The following is a 25,410-nucleotide window of genomic DNA, read 5'->3' as shown; positions in this document are numbered from 1 at the left end:
AGGTTGATGAGGTTCGCATTCGCCATCTTGTCTCTCTGGTGAAATCAGAGAACATTGAAGGACAGTTAAACAACCGTTATGTTTCTGTCTGTTGGTGTTTCTACAAGATCTGACTGATTGAATAAAAGGTCAGCTGATCTGGGGGACCACATCCTTGCTTTAGTTTTGATCATGGGCTTAGAGTCTCTCCTCCTTACAGATTTAATTTCAGACATTTTTTTTTAATATTAACTGCACTTCTGTTGGCCCGTGTTTTAAGCAATTAGTACACGCGTGTCTTAAATAACAATTTATTTTAAAAATTCTAATCTAGGTTTAGAAAGAACCACAGCATGGACTCTGGACAATTCACCTTTCTCATTCTACTGGACTTAAGTGCAGGTTTCGATACGGTGGATCATACAATTTTACTCAACAGACTCAGGAACTGTGTTGGCACAGGTTGAACTGCACTAAAGTGGTTCTCATCTAATGGCGCTTTTCCACTACACAGTTCCAGCACGACTCGCCTCGACTCGGCTCGCCTCGGTTCTTTTTGCGCTTCCACTAGGGAAAGTACCTGGTACCTGATACTTTTTTAGTACCTGCTCTGGTGAGGTGCAGTACCAAGCCGGTACTAAAATGTGACGTCGACACACTGCTGGCCGCTGATTGGTAGTTGTCGCTGGAAGCGTCATGAGCTGTCCCACACAAGAATCAAACCTGGCATTTTTAAATACGGCAGCAGCGTTACAACCATAGTTACAGCTATACGGCTCAATTTTCTTGCTTTGTGTGAGACAAAAAGCCTCATACAGCAGCAAGTAAACCATCTACTCCATGTCCTCCATTGTTTATGTGTTTTGTGTCGCGTATAAAACGAAGTCACGGCAGTGTCGCGGAGCCGTGCTGTGACGACCCCGCCTACGTTGAGTAGGTACTTTATTGTAATGGAAAAGGTTCCTGGAACTGTACCGAGTCGAGGCGAGGAAGTCAAACATAACACACTGTGCCAAAATAGTTTTTGACCTTCATCTTAACTTTAACCAACACATTAAGACCTTTACTCAGTCATGTTATTAAATCAGAAATCAAATCAATGCTCCCAAAAATCATAATTGAATAACTTATTCAGGCCCTCATTCTCTCCCGTCTGGACTATTGTAATTCACTATTCACATCATGTCTTAATGAAGCAGCAGTTTCCCGTCTACAGTACAGAATGCAGCAGAAAGGTTCCTCACAAACACTGGTCATAGAGAACAAATCACTCTTGTCCTGGCTGAATTACACTGGCTCCCCATTCGTTTCAGAATCCAATTCAAAATTTTACAAATAACTTTTAAATCCGACCCACCCAGCAGTTCTCTCCAGGTACTCTGGCTTCCTCTCACAGACCAAAGAATGCAGGTTAGATTAATTGGAGACTCTAAATTGCCCGTAGGTGTGGATGGTAGCGTGAATGGTTGTCTGTTCAATATATGTGAGCCCTGTGATGGACTGGCGACCTGTCCAAGGTGTACCCCGCCTCTCGCCCAATAACAGCTGAGATTGGCTCCAAAATCACATTCTAGTCCTGACCATGATGCTGATTACTGACACCAGAGAAGATCAATAAACTCAGCAGGTTCAGTCTGTGAGTTTAATGATTGAATGAACATTTTAATTCAAAACTTTTTGGAGCATTTTGTTCTGTAGGAAGAAACAGTTCATGTGTTTGTCACAGAAGTGAAGTGTCTTTCTGGGCAGAAGTTTCTAACAATGAATGAATATAGAACAAGTATCTCTCTTTTTTGTATTTAAGATCAACTACTAACTAAACTACTAAATGTTTTTCCACTGTTGTCACACCTTCACATCATCTCTGATACAGTCTGACTGGTCTGATGGTAAAAGTCAGTCAGGTCAGATGGTTCATGTTATTCTTCACTCTCTGTTTCAGTATATCAAACTAAGTATAAATATACTGTTTAAATGTTGTTGTCAAATCACCTGATGTTATTGTTAGATTTTTTATGAAAACAGCAACTTGTTTTGGACTAATATAAAAACTAACAAAGATTTGAAGCCTGCAGACTTTATTAACTCTGAAATATTCACATGTGAATTTTGACACAGAGCTCCTCTACAAGACTGTTAAAGATGCTGAACCTTCCTCTTATATCTGAGTCATACATGTTAAGCAGAAGGCTTTTTTTAATTATAATTTTTAGGGAACAAAAAGGCAGCATTTTTTTGAAGATGGCAGCGTGAGTATTATGACAACCGGACAATGGAGGCAGGGCCGGCTAACGGCTAATTAATAAATACAAATTCACAGGTGGGCAACCTGTGAAACAATGTACCTCAGGTTCATTGTTTCCCTGAGGTACCATTGAACAAATAAAGAAATAAAGAAAGAAATACACTTTGCCATGTTCCCTGGACATTTACTGTGCACATTGAAAGCAGTGGGTGGGACACTGTTTAGTCCATGATGAAAACATCTGAATCTGAGATAATTGGATGTGTGAATATCTTCTTTGAAAATAAGAAAAAGCTTAATGTCAGCTTCTAACTCTGCTTACCTCTGCTGGGAGATTCCTCTTTAGATGTCTCCTTCTTGGAGCTGGAAGACAACCAGAGAACAGACTGGAGTTAAATAACCCAACAGTCACTATGAAACAGAGACCTTTTAGAAATGAACATTTTAACAAAGTCTCCATGTGGCAGCAGACAGGGAGGAGCTATCCAGGTAGAAATGTACAAATTACTTCTTTACAAAAAATCTGAGGTGTTAACATCATGATTACATTCATAAATATGCAGAGAGGCACTGACACTTCTCACATAAACAGAGATAAACATCAGTTTCTCTAATTTTCAAGAATCCTCAAACACTCTTCCAACCATCTGGATTAAAATACTGATTCATTTAATGTAAATAAACTAAAAACAGACTGTTATTATAAAATGTTACCACAATTGTTTTACTAAAACGTTTTACAAACATTTCTTAAAAGTTTGACACATTGGCCAATAAGATACCTGGTTAAAAAGTGTACTGGTTAATGATGTGAGTCAGAATCAATGAATAGCTGCTCTGTTCTACTACCAGGTGAAGTGTTACTGCAGGAGGATGAAGACTTTACCCTTCAGATCCATTTTATACTTCCAGACTTCTGGATTTGTTTGGTCCGGGACCTTTAAAGTTACTTTGCGTGCATTGTCTTTGTCTATTGGGAGGACCTTCAAAGTCACTTCAACTGTCTCTGCAGGCAGACGGATCTCAAACGTTGGGTGATAATTTGGTCCAAACTTCTTGTGAAAATTTGCTCTCTGAAAACCAGAAGTATCCAAAGTGAACTAAAGGTAACAAACAGCAGTTTATATTCATGTTACAAAGACTTTTATCAGATATTACAAACTGTTTGAAATACTCACATCAGGCTGTATTATAACAGCCTCAGGACAGAGAACACTGTAACTTTCATCTTTGAAGAGTTTACAGGTGGAAGGGGCCTTGATGTATTCAGCATCTGGATGGTGTTTAGTCACCTGAAGAGACACCAGAACATTTTCATTAGAGGGTTTATCTTCAGTAAAGGTTGACTTCAGCTCAAGACAGATACAGTATGTCAGCATCACTGATCTGATCTGATACTGGATCTTATGTTCACTCATCTGTAGTGTGTGACAGCTGTATTCATCTGTTCATGTTGTTTGTATTTATTGTAAAGTGTTTATGCTGCTCTCATAGCCAGTTCACACTTAAAAAAGAGATTTTAATATGAATGAGACTTTTACTGAGTTACTTGTGTGAGTGCACAGATTTCACACAGATGAGCTTCTTTGCAGTAGTGGAACATGTAGCTGGTTTGGACGAGTCACGTGGTACACCCGCCCAGGATGGCTTCTTAAGTCGGAGCGGAGCTCGTTGTTCCCCCAAACCCTCATAAAAAATAAGTTAACATCGATAAATTTGTTTTATTTTGGTGTAGGTCGAGCTAGTACATTGGGATGTGTCAGAAAAGCCAATATTTCACGCGTAACCAGCCTGCTACCTTGCGAGGGAAAGTTGCTCACAACTCCAAGGCTAACTCGCTATGTACAATGGCGGAATCACCTGTTGCATCGAGTCCAACTAAAGACAACGTTGCTGCTGAGTTGACTACCATAAGATCTATTCTTGAGCAGCTAGCTCATGACATGACTGCTGTGAAAGGTGGTATCGAGTCTCTTAATGAAACTGTTAACAATCTTGGCGCTAGGGTTGAAGAAGCGGAGACAAGAATCTCCCATTTGGAAGATGAAGAGGCTAAAGCTAGCTCAGTGAGAAATGACATAATGAAGCAGAACCAACGGCTGCAAGAGAAACTGACGGCTCTGGAGGGATTCTCCCGACGCCAGAATATCAGAATCTCTGGTGTCAAAGAAGGAACCGAGGGCGCTGATTTGGAGGGATGTTTGAAAACTCTGCTGTGCGAGGCATTGGATATTGAAGTGGATGCTTGGTACGAAGTGGACAGAATTCATCGAGTGGGCCCTGCACCAACATCTGCTGTGGCCGCGAGACCGAGATACATCATCGTCCGCTTTCTGCGGGACAAAGCCAAGACGACTGTTCTAGCTGCTGCTAGGAAAAAGAAGCAGATCATCTGGCAAGACATGAGGGTCCGTTATTTCCAGGATTACGCGCAGGAGAAGAGAAACGGAGGAAATTTGACGAGGTACGACGCTTGCTACAACAACGCGATATTGTCTACTCTCTTCGTTATCCTGTCATCATGACCTTCTCTTTGGATAATCAACGTCATCAGTTTTCAACTCCAGCAGCGGCTAAGCGGTTTCTCAGTGGCCTGGCATCGACAAGCTACCCGGCAGATGAGGATGGAGGTCAGGTGCTTTCCAACATAGATGACAGCGGTTAATTCATCTACTATATATAGTTAAATCTAACAGTATGTTATTGCTTAGACATCCGCTTTTTCTCTCGGACGTTATATGCTATTCCCAGCCTTTTCACAAACTGTGTAGAGCTAAACTATGCTTGCTTCTTATTTTCATTTGTGTTAGAAAATACAAAGTTGGTCTTAAATAAGGCTGGGGACGAATGTCTATGGCAGGAAGATTCAGGATTTTCCTGCAGTGTGATTTTGTTGAGAGTGCATTCGTGCGATCCGGGACACTTAACCTAATTTTACGGCGTTTTTTTGTTGTTGAGATACTAATACAGGGGGAGGGGGAGGAACGTGTGAGGAGGGAGGCCATTAATGGGAACATTGAGTGCTACGGACCTGCTTTATTCATGTTACTCTGGGCTCGGTTTTGCCCAATTGTTACTGTTCATGTTGGTTTTTTTTTGTTGGTTTTTTTTAAGTTGTTGTGCCTAGTGTTTTGTGAATCTATAATGACCTGTAGGTATATGATAATGTGGAATAGACAAACTGTAGTCCTCTGGGCTAGTTTTCCAGGTACATTAATGTGGTTTTCATGGCTTCATGGCTTTATGTAAAATAGTGTCATGGAATATAGCGGGTTGCCATAATGTAGTTAAAAGGAAAAAAATCCTGACATATTTAAAACAGAAGAAGACAGACATTGCTTTTATTCAAGAGACACATCTTGATGAAGAAGAATCTTTAAAGCTGAAGAGAGACTGGGTGGGGCAAGTATTTTATAGTACATTTTCCAGTAGGAAAAGAGGGGTGATCATATTGATTAGGAGGAATTTGGATCTCCGGGTATTTAAACATTATGCTGATCAAGAGGGTAGATGGGTGATTTTGGATGCATGCCTAGAGGGGCAGAAAATTACTTTGGTCAATATCTATGCCCCCAACTCTCCTCAACCTGAATTCTTTCATGAAGTTTGTAACCAAGTGCGAAATATTGGGAATTCAAATATTGTGATTGGGGGGGATTTCAACCAGGTCAGGGATGTGTTTTTGGATAAATCTTCCCAACCCAGGCGAACTAATGACCCTGTATATGTTGCCATGGATGTTATGTCAGAGGAATTGGGCCTAGTGGATATATGGAGACTGCTCCATCCTCAAGAAAGAGACTATACATTCTTCTCCCATCCACATACTACTTATTCTAGGATAGATTATTTCCTTGTCTCTCGCTCTTTGGTGAGTGAAACTATTGGGTCCTCCATTGGTAACACAGTTGTAACTGATCATACCCCCATAGAGTTTGTCTTATCTTGCAGAGAAGGAGTGAAACCTTCCCTTAGGTGGTGTCTAAACAACTCATTATTACAGAATAAGGGTTATTGTGAATATATCAGAATAATGATGAATGACTTTTGGGTTTGCAATGAAGGTATAGATGATGTTGGAATGACCTGGGATGCTTTTAAGGCTTACTTAAGGGGTCGTCTTATTCAGTACAGCTCATCAATTAAAAAAGGTCAGAGAGATAGATTGTTGAAATTAGAACAGGACATTAAGGTACTTGAAAGACAACACACACTGCATCCTGAAAGGGAAATATGGAATAAATTAATTAAGCTTAAATTTGAGCTGAACAGCATTTTGCAGAAGAAAAGTTGAATATGCAATGTTCTGTCTGAATCAGAAATATTTTGAACAGGGTGAGAGAACTGGCAAAATGCTTGCACATAGGGTTAGGCAGATACAATCTAGTAATTTGATTCCCACTATATTTGATAATAATAATAAGCTGACCACAAATAAAAAGGAAATTGATGATGTTTTTACTAAATTCTATCAAGAGCTATATACCTCTAATGGGCCTGCCGATGAACAGCGGATGTCAGATTTCTTTTCATCTATTAAAACTCCTAGTCTGACTGACGTTCAAAGAAATTTACTGGAGGGAGAGATCACGTTAGATGAAGTTAGGCAAGCAATTAAGAATCTTAGGTTAGGTAAGGCTCCTGGCAATGATGGGTTTCCATCAGATTTCTATAAGTCTTTTGTGGACGAGGTGGCCCCACGACTATTAGCAGTCTACCAAGATGCTTTACAGAAGGGTAGGTTGCCACCTAGTATGAGGTCAGCAGTGATTACGTTACTACATAAAAAAGGGAAAGACCCACAATATTGTGGAAATTATCGTCCAATTTCATTAATTAATGTAGATGAAAAAATTATTTCTAAGATACTTGCTGCTAGACTTGAAAAGGTGCTTCCCAGTTTGGTGCATAGGGACCAGGTTGGATTTGTTAAAAATAGATGCTCAGCTGACAACTTACGCAGGATATTGCATATTTTTTGGAAGAGCAGAAATAACTTAGACCCCGTTGTTGCCTTCTCCCTAGATGCGGAGAAGGCTTTTGACAAAGTTGAGTATGCCTTCCTGTTTTATACATTGAAGAGGTTTGGCTTTGGTCCGTCCTTTATGCAGTGGTTGCAGTTAGTGTACACAGATCTAATGGCTACAGTTCTTACCAATGGGATAATGTCACCATCTTTTAATTTTAGTCGTGGCACTAGACAAGGTTCACCTTTATCACCTCTCATTTTTGCCCTATTTCTGGAACCTCTTGCAATTGCATTGCGTGAATGTAAATGCATCAAAGGAGTACATATGGGCCAGGAAGAACACAAACTTTTTTTGTATGCAGATGACATTCTATTGATCTCAAGTAATCCAGATGTGGCAGTACCGGTCATCTCTTCAATTATTGATTCATTTTCTGCTATTTCTGGTTACACAATTAATTGGTCTAAATCGGAGGCCATGCCTCTTTCTAAAATATGTCCCCCAGCCATTAGAGAGTCATGGCAATTTAAGTGGATGCCTGAGGGTTTGACGTATTTAGGGATTAAACTGACACCTGGATTGGATAAAATAATGCAAGTAAATATTTCTCCAGTGATTCAAAATATTCGGTCTCTTCTGCAGAACTGGGTAAAAATGAATCTGTCCTTGTTAGGCAGAATTAATCTGGTTAAAATGATTATTTCTCCGAAGATCCAGTATATTCTGTATATGCTACCTCTAACATTTCCACATAACTTGTTTAAGCTTTATAATTCAGTTGTAGAGGGATATGTGTGGGCCGGCAAGAAGCCAGCTTTTAATTGGTCCAAAGTATATGCCGCCAAAGACAGTGGTGGTCTAGCATTGTCTAAGGTGGACTGGTATCATTATGCATTTTCTCTCTCCCAGTTACATAAGATAAATAATTCTCCTGCAGAGGCCGTCATGGGTTAAAATCGAAGAGGAGCTTGTGGCTCCTACATCTTTAGAGGCCTTTCTCACTCAGATGGGAAGACCGGTACCCTTTAAAGATCCCGTTTTGGCTTTTGTACAGGAGACTTGGTTGAAATCTCACCAATTCATTAATACCAACCCTTATCTTACCTCTAAAGCCTCCATTTGGTGGAATAAAAAGCTATTAATAGGTAAAAAAACGTTTATGTGGGATGCATGGGTCAGCTCTGGAATTAATAAGCTTGGGGATCTATTTGGTCAAAATGGTATGAAGTCATTCATTGAAATCAAGCAAGAATTTAATCTTAATCAAAGGGAGTTTTGGACATTTTTGCAAATTAGACACTGTATCAAAGCTAGTTTGCACACTAACCCGCCCCCCCCCCCTCTATTATCCAGGAAATATTCCTAGTACCTGGCAATATTAGAAGTAGAGCGTCTAATTTTTATGGGATTATCAGAGAGGTGCGATCCCCCCATTTGGAGGGGCTGAGACTGTGCTGGGTGAAAGATTTGGGTATTCAGATTCCAGATGATGGCTGGAAGAAGCTGGTTGCTTCCTGGTATGCCTGTTCACGAGAAACACAGTCACAGCTGATCCAATATAAACTACTCCACAGAAGTTATTGGACCCCTAGTAAACTTGCCAAACTGAAACTAGTGGACAGGGACACCTGTTGGAAATGTCAGAAAGAAGCTGGAACTTTAGTCCATATGCTATGTGACTGTGGGAAAAATGATCACCTGTGAGATGGGATTATTACTCTTTTAAATGGTCTGTTTCAGATTAATCTCTCTAAATCTCCAGCTTTATGTATTTTAGGTCTGGTACCAGATAACATTAATCTAACTAAGAGACATAGGCTATGGATAAGACTGGCAACCATAACACGATGTAGGATAATTCTGAGGCATTGGAAGTCATCTGATTTTTGTTGTTTTAAGGAATGGATTGAACTAATGACTAAAATGGCTTTATATGAGCGGGTAACTTTCAGTGTCAAGGGGAGAGAGGATCTCTTCAATCAGGTCTGGGGTCCCTTTTTGAATTATTTAGAAGATATGTCTGCTTAGATAAATAACTGACACTGGTAGTATATTGTCTGTATATTGTCTGACTGGTATACTCAGAGATCTATGGTAATTTAAGTTTGAAAGCACTTTGTTCTTTTTTGTTTGTTTGTTTGTTTATTTGTCTTTATTTTGTGTGTGTATGGTTGTTGTTGTTTCTATGCCTTATTCAAAAAAAAAAAAGAGACAGCGAGCTGAATGTATGTTTGTAATTTTTACCTGATGTCTATGCTCGGTATGTTCTTCTGTCTAAAAATAGTAATAAAAAATAAATTTAAAAAAAAGAACATGTAGCTGGTTTAAGTTTACACATTGTCATTGAAATGATGCATATGGGCTGGTTGTTAAAGATATGCACTGTGCTGCTGTCAGTTTTTTAGAGGTTGCAGAGGGCTCATCCCAAAGTGGAGGATCACAGACCACTTCATTATCCAGGTCTGAAACTGTGAGAGCTCCACACCTGGATTAATACTCTGAGATTTAAATTCTCCACGGAATTCTGATCCTGATGCTTCATGACAGGGATGCAAACGGTGAGTACACGACACGTGCGCAGGGGGTGTTGGGTATAGGGGGGGGGGGGGGGGGGTGCACAGAGAGAACAGAGAGGAAGAATAAAGTAAAGAAAATTTGCTCTCAGTAAACTAGAAGTATCCAAAGTGAACTAAAGGTAACAAACAGTTCATGAATCATGTTACAAAGACTTTTATCAGATATTACAAACTGTTTGAAATACTCACATCAGGCTGTATTATAACAGCCTCAGGACAGAGAACACTGTAACTTTCACCTTTGATGAGTTTACAGTCGGAAGTGGCTGTGATGTATTCAGCATCTGGATGCTGTGCACTCACCTGAAGAGACACCAGAACATTTTCATTACAGGGTTTATCTTCAGTAAAGGTTGACTTCAGCTCAAGACAGATACAGTATGTCAGCATCACTGATCTGATCTGATACTGGATCTTATGTTCACTCGCCTGTAGTGTGTGACAGCTGTATTCATCTGTTCATGTTGTTTGTATTTATTGTAAAGTGTTTATACTGCTCTCATAGCCAGTTCACACTTAAAAAAGAGGTTTTAATATGAATGAGACTTTTACCGTTGACAGAGGGACGTTCCTCGGCAGGAGAAACACGTAGAGATACTGCTTCTCTGTTTCTGGTCGGAGGAACAGCAGAACCTGGCCTTTGGTTTTTTTCCATAACGTCTTAATATTCTTGACCAGGCCAAAGAGAGAGAGGTGAGGGACGTTCACAACCACATGAGTGTCTGTAATCTCCAGCGGCTTCAGGATGCTCATTCCATCATCAGCGATGTGGACGACAGACAGCAGACCTTCAGGGAGCGAATCTGTGCCTAAAGGAGATAAATGGTTTTAACTTGTAATTCCAAGTTGAGGACAAAAAATAAAAACAAATGAGCTAAGATAAACATTTTCATGATCCCCAGATGATAAATCTTGATGATGAGATCTCATGAACTTTCCCCTTAGAACAAAAATCCCATTAAAATGCCATGAAATGTGCTTTGGTTATCTCAGTCAATGTAACTTTTATTATATTTTGAACTTAAAAAATTCTCCATTGTGTTAGTGAGCTGGCTGAGGTTTCACAAGCAGCTATCTGAAAAATAGAGACAGATACCACTATGTTTGTAGAAAATCCTCCTTCCTGTCAAGTGGGCTGGACAGGCGAAAAGCGGCCTGCGGCGAGTTGCCATGCAATCTCTATGGAAACTCACGGCGGCTGCACTTCAACACAACACAACATGTGGGTCAATATTTGGATATTTTTTCTGCTTCAAGTTCAATATCCACCTCACACACAAGTGATGAAACAGGCTGTTTATGTCGACGACATCATGATCACTCCCGGTTTGTGATGCACCTACCGAGGCAGAGCAGCCTTTCACTCCTCAAATACACCAGAGCAACAGCAAGAGAGACGTATCTCTCTCCGTGGTGCAAATGATCTCTTATCAAGGATATTTTTTGAATAATTCCTTTTCCATTGGGACAACCTGTCTCACTTCTGATTGTGTGCTAGTAGGTTCATAAGGTTCTATGAGCTGGGAGCGCAGTGTTCTAGTAGGTTCATAAGGTTCTATGAGCTGGGAGCGCAGTGTTCTAGTAGGTTCATAAGGTTCTATGAGCTGGGAGCGCAGTGTTCTAGTAGGTTCATAAGGTTCAATGAGCTGGGAGCGCAGTGTTCTAGTAGGTTCATAAGGTTCTATGAGCTGGGAGCGCAGTGTTCTAGTAGGTTCATAAGGTTCTATGAGCTGGGAGCGCAGCGTTCTAGTAGGTTCATAAGGTTCTATGAGCTGGGAGCGCAGTGTTCTAGTAGGTTCATAAGGTTCTATGAGCTGGGAGTGCAGTGTTCTAGTAGGTTCATAAGGTTCAATGAGCTGGGAGCGCAGTGTTTCTAGTAGGTTCATAAGGTTCTTTGAGCTGGAAGCGCAGTGTTCTAGTAGGTTCATAAGGTTATATGAGCTGGGAGCACAGCGTTCTAGTAGGTTCATATGATTCTATGATCTGGGAGCGCAGTGTTCTAGTAGGTTCATACGGTTCTATGAGTTGGGAACGCAGTGTTCTAGTAGGTTCATAAGGTTCTATGAGCTGGGAGCACAGTGTTCTAGAAGGTTCATAAGGTTCAATGAGCTGGGAGCGCATTGTTCTAGTAGGTTCATAAGGTTCTATGAGCTGGGAGCGCACTGTTCTAATAGGTTCATAAGGTTCTATGAGCTGGGAGCGCATTGTTCTAGTAGGTTCATAAGGTTCTATGAGCTGCGAGCGCATTGTTCTAATAGGTTCACAAGGTTTTATGAGCTGGGAGCGCAGTGTTCTAGTAGGTTCATAAGGTTCTATGAGCTGGGAGCGCAATGTTCTAGTAGGTTCATAAGGTTCTATGAGCTGGGAGCGCAGTGTTCTAGTAGGTTCATGAGGTTGTATGAGCTGGGAGCGCAGTGTTCTAGTAGGTTCATGAGGTTCTATGAGCTGGAAGCGCAGTGTTCTAGTAGGTACATAAGGTTCTATGAGCTGGGAGCGCAGTGTTCTAGTAGGTTCATAAGGTTCTATGAGCTGGGAGCGCAGTGTTCTAGTACGTTCATGAGGTTCTATGAGCTGGGAGCGCAGAGTTCTAGTAGGTTCATAAGGTTCTATGAGCTGGGAGCGCAATGTTCTAGTAGGTTCATAATGTTCTATGAGCTGGGAGCGCAGTGTTCTAGTAGGTTCATGAGGTTGTATGAGCTGGGAGCGCAGTGTTCTAGTAGGTTCATGAGGTTCTATGAGCTGGAAGCGCAGCGTTCTAGTAGGTTCATATGGTTCTATGATCTGGGAGCGCAGTGTTCTAGTAGGTTCTTAAGGTTCTATGAGCTGGGAGTGCAGTGTTCTAGTAGGTTCATAAGGTTCTATGAGCTGGGAGCGCAGTGTTCTAGTACGTTCATAAGGTTCTATGAGCTGGGAGCACAGTGTTCTAGTAGGTTCATAAGGTTCTATGAGCTGGGAGCGCAGTGTTCTAGTAGGTTCATAAGGTTCTATGAGCTGGGAGCGCAGTGTTCTAGTAGGTTCATAAGGTTCTATGAGCTGGGAGCGCAGTGTTCTAGTACGTTCATAAGGTTCTATGAGCTGGGAGCGCAGTGTTCTAGTAGGTTCATAAGGTTCTATGAGCTGGGAGCGCAGTGTTCTAGTAGGTTCATAAGGTTCAATGAGCTGGGAGCGCAGTGTTCTAGTAGGTTCTTAAGGTTCTATGAGCTGGGAGTGCAGTGTTCTAGTAGGTTCATAAGGTTCTATGAGCTGGGATCGCAGCGTTCTAGTAGGTTCATATGGTTCTATGATCTGGGAGGGCAGTGTTCTAGTAGGTTCATAAGGTTCTATGAGTTGGGAATGCAGTGTAGGTTCATAAGGTTCTATGAGCTGGGAGCGCAGTGTTCTAGAAGGTTCATAAAGTTCTATGAGTTGGGAGCGCAGTGTTCTAGTAGGTTCATAAGGTTCTATGAGCTGGGAGCGCAGTGTTCTAGTAGGTTCATGAGGTTCTATCAGCTGGGAGAACAGTGTTCTAGTAGGTTCATAAGGTTCTATGAGCTAGGAGTGCAGTGTTCTAGTAGGTTCATACGGTTCTATGAGCTGGGAACACAGTGTTCTAGTAGGTTCATAAGGTTCTATGAGCTGGGAGCGCATTGTTCTAATAGGTTCATAAGGTTCTATGAGCTGGGAGCGCAGTGTTCTAGTAGGTACTTACGGTTCTATGAGCTGGGAGCGCAGTGTTCTAGTAGGTTCATAAGGTTCTATGAGCTGGGAGCGCAGTGTTCTAGTAGTTTCATAAGGTTCAATGAGCTGGGAGCGCAGTGTTCTAGTAGGTTCATGAGGTTCTTAGAGCTGGAAGCGCAGTGTTCTAGTAGGTTCATAAGGTTCTATGAGCTGGGATCGCAGCGTTCTAGTAGGTTCATATGGTTCTATGATCTGGGAGGGCAGTGTTCTAGTAGGTTCATAAGGTTCTATGAGCTGGGATCGCAGCGTTCTAGTCGGTTCATATGGTTCTATGACCTGGGAGGGCAGTGTTCTAGTAGGTTCATAAGGTTCTATGAGTTGGGAACGCAGTGTAGGTTCATAAGGTTCTATGAGCTGGGAGCGCAGTGTTCTAGAAGGTTCATAAAGTTCTATGAGTTGGGAGCGCAGTGTTCTAGTAGGTTCATAAGGTTCTATGAGCTGGGAGCGCAGTGTTCTAGTAGGTTCATGAGGTTCTATCAGCTGGGAGCACAGTGTTCTAGTAGGTTCATAAGGTTCTATGAGCTAAGAGTGCAGTGTTCTAGTAGGTTCATAAGGTTCTGTGAGCTGGGAACACAGTGTTCTAGTAGGTTCATAAGGTTCTATGAGCTGGGAGCGCATTGTTCTAATAGGTTCATAAGGTTCTATGAGCTGGGAGCGCAGTGTTTTAGTAGGTACATACGGTTCTATGAGCTGGGAGCGCAGTGTTCTAGTAGGTTCATAAGGTTCTATGAGCTGGGAGCGCAGTGTTCTAGTAGGTTCATAAGGTTCAATGAGCTGGGAGCGCAGTGTTCTAGTAGGTTCATGAGGTTCTTAGAGCTGGAAGCGCAGTGTTCTAGTAGGTTCATAAGGTTCTATGAGCTGGGATCGCAGCGTTCTAGTAGGTTCATATGGTTCTATGATCTGGGAGGGCAGTGTTCTAGTAGGTTCATAAGGTTCTATGAGTTGGGAACGCAGTGTAGGTTCATAAGGTTCTATGAGCTGGGAGCGCAGTGTTCTAGAAGGTTCATAAAGTTCTATGAGCTGGGAACGCAGTGTAGGTTCATAAGGTTCTATGAGTTGGGAGCGCAGTGTTCTAGTAGGTTCATAAGGTTCTATGAGCTGGGAGCGCAGTGTTCTAGTAGGTTCATGAGGTTCTATCAGCTGGGAGCACAGTGTTCTAGTAGGTTCATAAGGTTCTATGAGCTGGGAACGCAGTGTAGGTTCATAAGGTTCTATGAGTTGGGAGCGCAGTGTTCTAGTAGGTTCATAAGGTTCTATGAGCTGGGAGCGCAGTGTTCTAGTAGGTTCATGAGGTTCTATCAGCTGGGAGCACAGTGTTCTAGTAGGTTCATAAGGTTCTATGAGCTAGGATTGCAGTGTTCTAGTAGGTTCATACGGTTCTATGAGCTGGGAACACAGTGTTTTAATAGGTTCATAAGGTTCTATGAGCTGGGAGCGCAGTGTTCTAGTAGGTACATAAGGTTCTATGAGCTGGGAGCGCAGTGTTCTAGTAGGTTCATAAGGTTCTATGAGCTGGGAGCGCAGTGTTCTAGTAGGTTCATATGGTTCTATGAGCTGGGAGCGCAGTGTTCTATGTTCATACGGTTCTATGAGCTGGGAGCGCAGTGTTCTAGTAGGTTCATAAGGTTCTATGAGCTGGGAGCTCAGCGTTCTAGTAGGTTCATAAGGTTCTATTCTCAGCTACACTTTAAAAAAAAAAAAGGCTGAAATTGAAAAGTGCACATCTATTAATGCACACAAGAGTTCAGAAAGTGCACTTTACTATATGAATGACTGTCTTGGGTTCGTATTTTCATTGCTTGTCAAACAAAAGTGGTAGAGTTGGCTGTGCTTGCTTCTTCTTCTGCAAGTCGAGTTTTCTCTGCTTCAGTCTGCAACTTTAAGACAAAACAACACGTTTGAGTAACGTTAGCTAGCTAAAGGCTGCTAGCCGCGGCCAAGTTAGTTGTGCTGCTCGACTTCGTTGCCACCGCTTTAAATCACTGTTTGCACACAGGCTTTCGGTTTCCCTTCTTCGTAAAATATTTCCAAACAAGGCTTTTGCCTTCTTCATTTTCAACCAAGACTAGCTGGTTTGGCCCTCCTGCAGCCGCACTGGCCATACTGTAGCAGGAGAAATGTGTCTCTGGCTGCCGGATGTTGTCTTACCTGCTGCACTACCTGTCGAGTGCGCGCGCACTGTAGTATCGATACCATGGCAAATTAGTATCGTATCCGGATATGCCGTTTGAGTATCGATACTTTTTGGAGTATCAATATTTTAGACAACCCTAGCTGTTGCTATAGACGCAACCCAGTGTTTTTGTGGGAGCCTTCAACGTTCAACTCCTTTCTTGACGCTGTTAGCGCGCCTGGTGCTTCGTTGCACAGAGCAGAGATTGAGCGAGCGTGTAGACAGAGATCAGATAAGTCTCACTGCGCTCTCACTAATGTGGCACAAATATAACGCCATACACTGCTGGTACAACTCTAAGAACAAATAAATCATCAATGTTTGTTTGTCTTGTGGCCGTAATGAACTCTGCAGCCTGTAGGGGGCACTTACAGGAGTCTAATCAATGATTTACTAAAACTCACTCAATAATCTTACCATCCATAGCTTCACAGTGTGGCAGTTGGAGCTGACTGACAGCACCTTCAGGACTGGACTGGATGTTGAACAGCGGCCCTGCAGCTGTTTTACCAGCTGGTTGTAGGCAGCTCTCATCCCATTGGACAGTCCTGTACTGTAGCTCCGCCTTCTGAGCCGTAACAAACATGAGTCCAGTTGACTTACACTCGAACACACCTGGACCAGGACAGCTGTGGCTGTAGGACAAAGAGGAACTGATCACACACTCCTGTGACTGCTTCAACAGCTGGAGAACAAACTGAACTGCTGGACAAGATGTGAGTGAAGCAGCAGCTGCAGGAATATGAAGAGTATGAAAAGTGTTAAAAGTGAAGTGTAATCATTGAATAGAGGTTGACTCCAGTAAAGAGAAATCAAGTGTATTCATATAGAGCCAAATCACAACAGAGTTTATCTCAGGGAACTTTTCACATAGAGCAGTTTTAGACAGTACTCCACAGACCCTACAACAAAACTTCAGGCAGAACTGGGCTCCAGGCTGGCGACCATCTGCCCTGACTGGTTGGGTTGTGAATTTACGTTACTGTAAACAGAGTTCTACTTTTAGTGTGAACTTTTAGCCACTAACATTTGGCTAACTTATCAGTAATCTGGACTTTTAGCTCTTCACTAGCAGTTAGTTAATTTAGCAGCTTCAGAAGATTTTGGTCAGTGGATCATGAGAGGATACGTCTGAGAAGGAAAACGTAGAGGATCATTGGCCTTTGGATTTACTGTGGACCAGACAGTGTCATGATGTAAGTTACTGAGCTCTGGCTGCAGGGATTCATTCATTACCTGCTACACAGACTCTCACAGATTCAACACATTTATTAGGTTGACAGTGAGATAGACCACACCCCCCTTAAACTAGCCTAGTACCTCCAGAATAACTAATGTCTCTTTCTTTTTCATACTACAGAAGTACGGAGGTGTGACCTTACACTTCCTTTCCACCACACAGTCTCAGACCCTGATAAGATGACCAGGAGAGCCGAAGCGCCCACCATACTGACACTCCCCACTTCAGATCTATGAGAACTGATGTTAATGTGGACTAGTCATATCAAACTAATGTACTTTATATGAATGATTATATTCTCCCAGCCATGTCTCATGAAATAAAAGCAAGATAAACACAGCCATCAATATGAGCAGATAAACTGATTAACCACATTGTTTTATATAAATGAAATGAATAAAGATAAAATGTATTAATGCAGATACTGTGGATGTAAAGTGAGCAGGGAGGTTACATTAATACATTTGTTATTTTAATAATAATTCATTTTCCAACATTGCAATAAGTACGGTTCTTTGTTTAATCCTATAAATTTCATTAAGATTTGATTACCTGTATCTAATGTTGTCAGACTCAGTCAGCATGTTGGGTGTGAAGTCCTAAAATATTGCGAAAGACATCATTAGTTACAGAAACTGAACAGCTCACTCTCAGTCATACAGCTGACAGGATCCTCACTGCTTCAGGTTCTACTCTGCACTCTGTACTGTTTAATTATCACTGATTATCACTAGTCCACATCACTAAATGATCAGTTGCTCTTTAACTTTACATTGAAATGATCCTGCAGGACTATGTTGGACGGCAGCTGATGGTTTCACAGATGAGGAGGTAAAAGTTAATTAGGAGTTTCTGATGGAGGAGGAAGGAGCAGAGAGTGAGAGGAGAGGAAACGAGGGCTTGAAGATAATATAGATGACAGTAAATCATGTTTGGAGCTTAGACACAAGGAGTATTAACCTCTGGAGGAAGCTGAGTATGATCTACAACAAATTAATAAACATGTAAAGGTAAAAAATCGACATTTGTATTAACTATACCTTCTTTTCATTAACTCTGCACACAGCCTGCAGCTTCAGCTTCTCTGGATCATCAGGATCCAGCTGATCGTCTCTGCTGTCCTCAGACACATTGAGGGTTGTGTTGGATGTGGACGGATCTGATGAGAGATTAGAGCCATCTGATGTGGAGAAGAAGACAAACAGCAGATGTTAAACTCTTCTGGTTGCCTTATAGTCCAGTGAGCGAAGACATACTGAAATCTGAAACACAAAGTTCCAGTTTAAGGCCGGACAGAGAGTTAATCAGAGAAATAACATGTATATACATTTTATTTCATGTGTTTAATTTGTAGAGAAACTGAAGCATAAAAAACAATCTCTCAATTTATGGAGAGATTTCAGATTTTATGTTAAAATAAGCTAACTGGCTGCTAGCTGTAGCTTTATATACTAAATTTCTGAACATCTAACTGCCAGACACCAAGTAGGTGCAAAAAACACCACCAACACAGCCTCCTGTGTTGTTTAAATCTGAATCTCTGATAAGTGAACAAACGCACCATCTTGCATTCAGAGTGGGACAGAGCTTGACCAGAAACTTCAGAGACTTCAGAGACACAGACTCAATCTACACTAGTTGTCTTCAGATGTGTATTTTGTCACATTCACACTTTGAACTGGTCTCAGTCTCAACTCTCACCTCCTTCATGTCCATCAGGTGTAGCTCTGTTTGGTGTGTTCTCCTCCCTGTAGGAATACATAGAAACACAGCAGTTATCTGGACTGTCTTATGAAGAGGGTTCAAATAATCAGACTCTATCTCTTCTCTAAAGATAATTGCAAACGTTTTGCTCACATTAAAGTAAATTACTGAACTTCATTTCAGTAGAAACAGTCTCTTACTTTATTTGTGAGGGTCCAGCTTCATCACTGATGTCTGGAGGATGTTTGGACTCACAGGTGGATGCTGGAGACTCTGATTTGCTCTTTTCCTCCACACAACTAACCATCTTCTGGTTTCCAGTCCATGTGACAGGTAAACCTTTAGAATCAGTGAACCTAGACACATATATACATTAATGTATTTCATTCAGAGACACTAATGTCAGGGAAATTAACATTTATACAAAATGATTATTCAGTTAAAAGTTGGAGGAAAAGTCTCTGCTGTTTGAGGGAGATTCAGCAGGAGAACTAATCTATATTTAATAAACATACATGAACATTAAATCTTAGTTAAATCAGCTTCACTAAACACTTCAGACAGGTATGATGACATCACTGTACACCTATATGAATATGGAAAGGTGTGAGTGGTTAACTGGTGGACAAGAAACTGATGAATGAACCAATGATGATGAAGCATGAATAAAGCAGCCGATGCTGATCAGTTAATGGAAATGTGACTTCAGTGCTCTGCTCCATTCTCCTCTCACACCTTCAACACTAACATAAGCAATGATTCACTGTACCTGGAAATACTGGATCTGTGATTGGAAGCTAATTATCATCAAAATATGTCTGAGACAAACTAATGGACTCATTAACATGAACTGACTTCAACTCATCACTGACCTCAGAGTCTCCAGTTTACAGTCTGGACTCTCCAGAAAATCTTGCAGCTGCTTCAGTCCTGAATCCTGCAGCTTGTTTCCACTCAGATCCAGCTCTCTGAGATGGGAGGAGTTGGACTTTAGAGCTGAGACCAGAGAAGCACAGCTGATCTCTGACAAACTGCAGTTCCTCAATCTGAATAAAGAATAAATTATGTAGATTAAAATCCATTTATAATCCAATCAGATGTGTTAAGGTTTGAAGTGTGTAGTTGAACGATGTCCTCATCAATCAGTGTGTTTACATTCACTGCAGTAACCTGGTTACTATAAATCCTTGTGTACATGCAGCAGGTCAGTAATCACATTTCTCCACTAAACTCCACCTTATTCCAGAAGTGTCCCAGAGGAAAAGAAAGTAGAGCAGAGATCTCAACAGTGTCTCATTTATTTCTACTAGACAACTATGAGATCTATTTTAAACTAAAGTGAGACTCTGGCTCATTTCTCCTGTTTCTCATTTGTTTCTCTTCAGCAACAATATTCACAAAACCTCATCTTGGACTCCTTGTAAGTTTCAACAGAGATCTCATCAAGCTCTCGATTAATTCTCAGAGTTTCTCAGTTTTTGCTTCTTGTTTTTGATCTCAGGCAGAGAATTCAGACAGTCTCTACCACAGGATGTTGCTTCCCCTGCCACGTGTCCCTCCTTCTCTTCTTTCACCCCAGTTGACGCTACTCAGATAACTGAGTTAGTCACCAAGGCCAAGGCTTCCACCTGCTCCTCTGACCCCATGCCCACTGCTCTGGTCAAGACCTGCATATCTTCTATCTGCCCATGCATTGTGAACATTGTCAATGCATCCATTCTATCTGGTTCTGTACCCATCAGTCTTAAAATTGCCTCTGTTACTCCCATCCTTAAGAAGGTGGGTTTGGACCCTGCGGACCTCAGCAACTATCAGCCAATCTCCAACCTCCCACACTCAAACAGTTGCACTGGCTTCCTGTTAAGTTCCGCATTACTTTCAAACTTCTCCTCCTCACCTACAAATCTCTTCATACCCTTGCACCCCAGTACTTAACGGACCTCCTCCCTTCATGGGACCTGCGCTCTGCCGACTTGAAGGCAAACCTTTGGGAGCAAGGCCTTTAGTGTGGTAGCTCCTACACTTTGGAACTCGCTCCCTCAGGACAAGCACCAACTCTGGACTCTTTTAAATCTAAGCTGAAAAGTCACTTTGTTCCTGCAGGCTCTTGCCGGCTTTTGTCTGAACTGTACTGTTGTTGTCTGTGTTTCTTGTTATGTGAAGCAACCTTGGGTTTCGTGAAATGCGCTATACAAAATAAAGTTATTATTATTATTATTATTGATCTTTGAACTCTCAAACATCGACTGCATCGCTTTCCTCAAATTTTCAAAAATGATTTATTGGTGGCTGGAGGACGCAGTGTAATATCAAAATAAAACTCTTTCTGATATTATTTTCATCTCCTGATGAATTTTACTTTGTAATAGTTTTGTTTCTGAACCGCATCACATCACACAAGCTGCACGTGGAACAAAAAGATGTGACCTTTGAACCCTGGATGATGTGCGCATGCATCAGCATTAGATAATCCCATTGGACAGCAGCGTTGTCCATCACTCACTCTGCATCCTGATTGGTTGATTTTGAACTGTTACCTAGTCTATGGAAAGAGCTGGGAGCGAAACAAAACACGTGGACCTGGAAAGAGAAATTAAGCTACATCACTGTTAGTTATAAACTGAGTGAATTGTTTCTAACACTCAGAGTTAAAGTGTTTATGTTGGTTCTGATTCCCTCCTGGTCTAGTTAGCACGTTAGCATCAAACACCTTATGTGATTATGAACTTGTTAGCATTAGCTACATTAGCTATAGCAGTGCTGTTAGATAAGGAAAAAATTAACTTAATCACTTGAAACCTGCAGGGAATCCAGCGACCTCGGCCGAAATAATGTAACATTAACTTATTTCAGACAGTGTAGATGGCTTTAGTTTAGCTTTAGTTTGTAAGCTATAAACTATAAATTAGCATCTTAAAATGAGCAGCTGCTGATATATCAGATCATAACACATTATTTCTAAAAATAAATCTGAATGCCAGGAAAAGACAAACAATTTGGAGATTAAATGTAGGAATACTAAATAATAAAGGACTGGTGAAAGATTTGAAGGAAGACATGAAGCAATATATGTAAGAAAACAGCAATGGGGAAGTGGGCCCGCACATTATATGGGACGCTCTGAAAGTAGTTATTCGAGGAAAGATAATAGCTAGAACCACATTATTTAAAAAAATTAGGAGAGAAGCATATTCAAATCACTCTGTAACATTGAGAGAATTAGAACAACAATATCAGAAGACAAATGAACCAAAAATATATAAACAAATAAAGGACACCCAAATGAAGATAACTGAATTGCTATTGGATGAATATGGAAAGAAGAATTAATACGAGATCGGCCTCAGAGCGACTAAACTCTTAGCAAAACGTATCCGAAAACAACAAGCAGTGAATACCATACAAACAATTAGAGATCCACATACCAATGAGCTAATACACGATCCAGAGGGTATAGAGAAGACATTTCAGTGGTTCTATAAAAAAATATATACGCAGTCACCCGCTGCAAATGAGTAGGAAGTGAGAATTTTTTTAACAATTAGATTTACCATCAATTGGCTCTAGACAAAATGAAAGACTAACAGCTGACATTACAAGAGAAGAGATTATTCAAGCGATAAATTCATTGAAAAATAATAAATCTCCAGGGAGTGATAGTTACTCTACAGAATGGTACAAGGTTTTTAAGGAAGAGTTGATACCAGCACTCCAGGCCTCTTATAACTGGACACTTAAAGAAAAGAAAATACCACTAACGTGGGCAGAAGCAATTATTTCAATAATTTTAAAACCAGGCAAAGATAAAGACAGATGTGAAAGTTATAGAACGATCTCAATACTAAATATAGATTATAAAATATATACATCTATCATTTCCAAAAGAATAAATTCATTTATAGCAGAATGAATAGATGAGGACCAAACAGGGTTCATACCAGGTCGCCAAACACAAGACAATATCCGAAGAACTTTACAAATAATTGGCCAATCACAAAAAAGGGAACAAAGTACTGTGCTGGTTAGTATGGACGCAGTAAAGGCATTTGACTGTTTTAATTGGACATTTCTCTATCAAGTGCTAGATCGATTTCGAGTTTGTCGCCAATTCTCTTCGCGATCTTTGGCTCAAGCAGTTCGACAAAATAAGGAAATTAAAGGTGTCACAATTAAGGATGTAGAGCATAAAATTAGGCTTTTTGCCGATGACATAATAGCTTTCCTCGAGCAACCAAATACAACGCTCCCTAATCTGATGAAGTTACTAGAACTGTATGGACATCTGTCAGGATATAAGATCAATGTATTTAAAACTCAGATTTTAGCACTCAACTATTACCCATCGAGATAGATCCAAGAATCATACACATTGAATTAGAACTTAAAAACAATTAAATATTTGGGTGTTATGATCACTAAAAACCTTTCTGAGCTGTATTGTGCAAATTATAATAATGTAAAACTAGAAATACAGAAAGATATAACAAGATGGTCTACCTTACCACTGGATTTAAAATCAAGAATTTATATAGTTAAACCGAATATAATACCCAGATTTTTATACATGTTCCAATTCCTGCCAATAGATGTCCCCCAAGGCCAATTCATAGGTTGGGATAGGATGATCTCTAGATTTGTTTGGGGGGGCAAAAAACCTAGAGTCAGATATAAAACTCTTCAGATCCCCAAAGAAAGAGCTGGTATGGTTCTTCCGAAACTGAGACCTGTATATTGTTGGTGTAAATCAGAATTTAGAGCAAAATGGAAAGATATAGAAAAAGAAGTAAACCAAATTCCAATTCAAAATATGGTTAAAATTCATATGGTTCCAATTACAGTACACACATTAGATCTGTGGTTTAAAGTACTGAAAACTTACAAGATCCAGAATGATGCAAAAATATTAAAATAGGTAGCTTACGACAGCAATTTCAATCCGGCAAAATATGATCAAAGATTTAAACAATGGAAAGGGAAAGGAATAACTGCATGGTGTGTGTTAGAAAACAAAGGGGAGCTGGTGAGTTTTGAAAATCTCAGGAGAAAATATATACATACACAAATACACATCACTGTAAACATGTGCAGGAATGTCCCTCAAGTTCATTTACAGGCATCAATTAAACTATGATCAATACCAACAATAACATGCTGAAATCCAGACCCTGCTCTCTAAATGCCAGGATACTTGATGAATCTGTTGATTGTGAGAGTATTTATTAATGTCATATTAGTTTATGTGGAAGGTTGCTTTAAAAACATTGTTTCATTTTAAAGCTACATCATTTAAAGTGTTTCATTAATGTTAAAATTCAGTTAATAATAAAATGCAGTAACCATTAAAAAGTATTAAAATTCATTCATTACCTGATATGAAGCTTAAAATGATGACAGTGAGTTACTTTATTTACTTCATGTTTCATTTAAGGGAAATAAAACACTTTGGGGTTTTTCAATAATTGCAAATATGTTTATTTTCCTGTTTATATTAATTTCATATTTATTTTTTTCAATAGAATAAACAGTATTTATAATATTTTCTTTTTCTCTTTTCTTTGTTTAAAGGTTTTTCACCTAATGAAACGACTAATGAAGCTAATGAGACTAATGAAATACAACTAATGCCATTCATCTGTCAACTAAACTGCACCTGCAAATAAAAGAAGGAAAAAGGAAAAGCTGTTTGTTTCATTGAGTGAATCCAGTTAAACTCTGAGTAGATGGGTCTGTCTCTTTCAAGTGGAGAAGCTGCACACAATCTAAAGGACAAAACCTGAGTCATTAACATACTTTAAACACCTGCATTCATCTGTGTGTGTGTGTGTGTGTGTGTGTGTGTGTGTGTGTTCTGAATTAACACATTCTTTCATTAAAACACATTAAAGAATATAATAAAGAAATATTTCTCTTTCATCAAGTAAACTTGATCAGTTTCAAACAGATATTAGTTGAGAGGATCTTCTGTATACAGATGTGACTCTTTACCAACAATTATAAACATTCATTGACTTTAACAACTAACAGTGAACATTTTCTACACTTTATTTAACAATCAGTCATCTTTTATAACTACACACTAAACTTTGTACAGTAAAACATAAATATGGAAAAATAATGAACTTCATGATGTAAGTTATGTATGAACATAAATTAGGTTCAGTTGTTAAACATTAAGATCAACAATAGTAACAGACAGTCAGTGAACTGACCTCAGGGTCTCCAGTTTACAGTCTGGAATCTCCTTAAGATCACACAGCAGCTTCACTCCTGAATCCTGAAGCTTGTTGTAGCTCAGATCCAGCTCTCTGAGATGGGAGGAGTTGGACTTCAGAGCTGAGACCAGAGAAGCACAGCTGATCTCTGACAAACTGCAGCTCTTCAATCTGAATAAAGAATAAATGATGTAGATTAAAATCCATTTATAATCCAATCAGATGTGTTCAGGTTTGAAGTGTGTAGTTGAACGATGTCCTCATCAATCAGTGTGTTTACATTCACTGCAGTAACCTGGTTACTATAAATCCTTGTGTACATGCAGCAGGTCAGTAATCACATTTCTCCAATAAACTCCACCTTATTCTGGAAGTGTGGCTCACTGATTTGAACTGTATTAGTGAGAGAAGATGCTGCTTTATGACTTTTAGTGTTTTTGGTGTGAGTGTTTGTGTCAGAGCAGACTGACATCACAGTGAGAGGAGGACACAAAAAGCAGAGTTTTTCCTCACAATGTCAAAGACACTGAATTGAACAAATATATAAATGTTGAATTTCTTTAGATTTCTACAGGCTGCTTTGTGTTAGTTTAG

The 25,410-nt window shown here is 40.3% G+C and overlaps 1 long non-coding RNA gene and 1 pseudogene across 1 annotated transcript; both read right to left on the bottom strand.

Moving 5' to 3' along the window:
* LOC134002172 (uncharacterized) overlaps nucleotides 1-25,410 on the bottom strand; it is a 136,926-nt pseudogene that overhangs the window by 38,277 nt on the left and 73,239 nt on the right.
* On the bottom strand, nucleotides 3,232-3,480 carry LOC134002074 (uncharacterized). The gene is made up of 2 exons (XR_009927574.1): nucleotides 3,403-3,480; nucleotides 3,232-3,297 (listed from the first exon to the last, which is right to left on the bottom strand). It is a non-coding gene; the product is annotated as an uncharacterized LOC134002074 (long non-coding RNA).

Source organism: Scomber scombrus, chromosome 20 (assembly GCF_963691925.1).
Source record: "Scomber scombrus chromosome 20, fScoSco1.1, whole genome shotgun sequence".
Classification (NCBI taxonomy): Eukaryota; Metazoa; Chordata; class Actinopteri; order Scombriformes; family Scombridae; genus Scomber; species Scomber scombrus.
The sequence above is the reverse complement of the archived record's forward strand: the minus strand, read 5'-3'. Positions and strand labels throughout refer to the sequence as shown.